Below are 2,567 nucleotides of genomic sequence, written 5' to 3'. Positions count from 1 at the left end.
CATGAATGAGTATTTTTTGCCAATATTACAAAGATGATTCCAAACCCTAGCTAATCTCTTTCTCAAATTGCAACCCCTTGTTTAATCTTTAATTAAAATAGAGACCAAAAACAATTGCTTAAACATATCACTGTGTGAGATTATGGTGATTAAGAAATCCCTGAAAGGGCAGTAAACCATGATTATTGGAAAGCTCAGAACACTAGCAAGGTTTAATTTCAAAGGTTTCACAGAAGGCCACAAATTGTGTTTTCCTAAGAGAAGTAGTAACTATATATGTCATTCAGTAATGTACTGAAATGGCCTTGTCTAGGGTGTGTTGCACAGAAACTCCAAGTCACTTTTTCCTGGTCTATTATCTATCATAGCATGGCCCTTCACTCCACCTGCATAGACAGCCACTAAGCCATACTGGCCTGCTTCCTTCCATAATTTTTTGGCAGCCAATGGCTCCATACAGGTGTCCCAAGGACAGTGACTCACCCTAGTTGTTAAACTTCTTCAAAGTAGGCAACCCAACTTTTTTTTAATCCATGTAGTTTTGTACAAACTAATCAGAATCTATGGCTTTACCATTAGCTAAAATCTGACCTGAGAAAGCGTCATGAAATTCCAAAGCATCAATACCATTCATTGTTAATCCTGCCTTTTCTAGCACTTTTAGAGTAGCATATGTTGGTTCGAGTAAAAGTTGATCTTTCGAATCCTGAGACAAATGCACAAAATCCCTCAAATATGCCTTCGGGTTATAACCCAAGGCCTGAGCCTTTTCCTCAGCATTGCAGATGCACCATCAGTCAGGAAAGAAGAATTTGCAGCTGTCACTGTGCCATAGGGCTTGATGAATGCAGGTTTTATTTTGGCCATCTGCTTCAATTAGGACAAATGCCACTATCTTTGGTAACTGTATCTTTTCCTGGTACTTTGAAGATGTACAACATCAGATGGGAGTCCTTCATCCTGTGCCTTCTTGGCCAGACTGTGCAAGTGCAGTGCGTACTCACCCTGTTCCAGTTGAGAAACAGCAAGGCAGAGGCAAGGCAGTCTTCAGAGTGAAACATGGTCGTGCTCAGATGATAGGAAATTCAATCTGAATTTAGATATTAAAGATAGTCACTGACCTAGAGTCTTGGACTTATTGAGATCAAGCATGTGTTTCCTCAAATTACAAATAGGGACATAGGACATTAAACACCACCTGCCATGACCACAACATACTGGCCAGAAGTAATCAAGCCAACACCTGTGTTCCTGGTTTGGTTACCAAAAATGCAAGCCATGGTGACAGCATATACAGGAGATGTGTCAGAGAGGTCATCTCCAAGGGCAGCCTCTCTAGCCACATTGCTTGTTTTCACTTCATGTATAACTATGCCATAGATGATATAATCAGCAACTTCCTTTGGGACACTGGTCTGTTGCAACACATCTGAAAGTACTCCTCTAGCCAAATTACATGTCATCAGGTCTTTATATGAAGTTCCTGGCAGCAGAAATCGAGTGTGAACGTCATCTACCACCACCACATTCCTTTTATAGGGTTTAGCCAAGGTCTTCTTTAATTTGGTCTGGGCAGCTGGAGCAGCTGGTAGCTAGTAGGAACAGCTCAGAGGACTCAAGAAAATCTGAGGGCCCATTTTGCTGAACTTGGAAGATTTTTTTCAAGTGTAAGTCAAGATGGAAGTCATCCTGAAATGGTCCCACCTTAGTTCTCATATGCTTGGGCTCCCATTGTGGGCAGGGCTTGGCCCTAAGTTTCAGAGGTCAGAGGGACTTAGAAGTGGATCCAGCCTAGAAAGAACCATCGTGCAGGCCATCAGGCTCCAGAGACCTAACTGTCTGCCAGTCACCTGACTAGACAACCAGGCATATGACCCCTCCTTGATGGGCCTTCTTCCTTTCAATGGAGGAAGAGTTCTTTCTGCCCCTTTAGCCAAAGTGAAGGGCAGTGTTAAGGGACCTGCAGGAAGTTAGCATAGGGGTGGGGTGAGGTTAGTCAGGAAGTATCTTGGGGGCTTGGCTAGCACCAGGCTGCAGAAAATAAAGTCCTCTGCTCCCCTACCCCAACTTTAAGCACTTTCTACTCTTCACCTCAGAATGGTGGCCTCCCTGGTGACTGGCAGCTTCACTGTCTCCAGCATGCTCTGTGCTCAGGTGAGTCTGGCTAGGATGTTCCCGAGCCCAGGCAGAACTCTCCTGCAGGGGCTGGGGCAGCCTCTGAGCCTCATCTCCTCTGCCAAAAAACTTTTAAAAACATCATTTGCAAGACATGTCTCCTGGCAACAAATTCCCTCAAGTTTTATTTATCTGAGAAAGTCTATTTCTCCTTCACTTTTTTTTTTCTCTCCTTCACTTTTGAAGGATAATTTCACAGGTTACAGACTTCTAGGTTGGTGGAGTATTTTTTCTCTCAACAATTTTTTGTTTGTTTTATTTTTGTTTTTGTTTTGCATTTAAAACTGGCCTTTAATTCACTGGGTATTAAGAGTCAGGCAGAAATGAAACAATGGTACAAATCATTGGTACAAATCAATGGTACAAATCAAAACAGTGGTACAACAATGGTA

At 42.7% G+C, this 2,567-nt stretch overlaps 1 pseudogene across 1 annotated transcript; it reads right to left on the bottom strand.

Moving 5' to 3' along the window:
- Positions 1–309: 309 nt before the first annotated feature.
- LOC308626458 (trifunctional enzyme subunit beta, mitochondrial-like) lies at positions 310–1,716 on the bottom strand (annotated as a pseudogene). The gene has a single exon. The product of its transcript is annotated as a trifunctional enzyme subunit beta, mitochondrial-like (transcript).
- Positions 1,717–2,567: the final 851 nt, after the last annotated feature.

The sequence above is a fragment of the Mesoplodon bidens genome, assembly GCF_964165515.1.
Source record: "Mesoplodon bidens genome assembly, chromosome: 1".
Lineage (NCBI taxonomy): Eukaryota > Metazoa > Chordata > Mammalia > Artiodactyla > Ziphiidae > Mesoplodon > Mesoplodon bidens.
The sequence above is the reverse complement of the archived record's forward strand: the minus strand, read 5'-3'. Positions and strand labels throughout refer to the sequence as shown.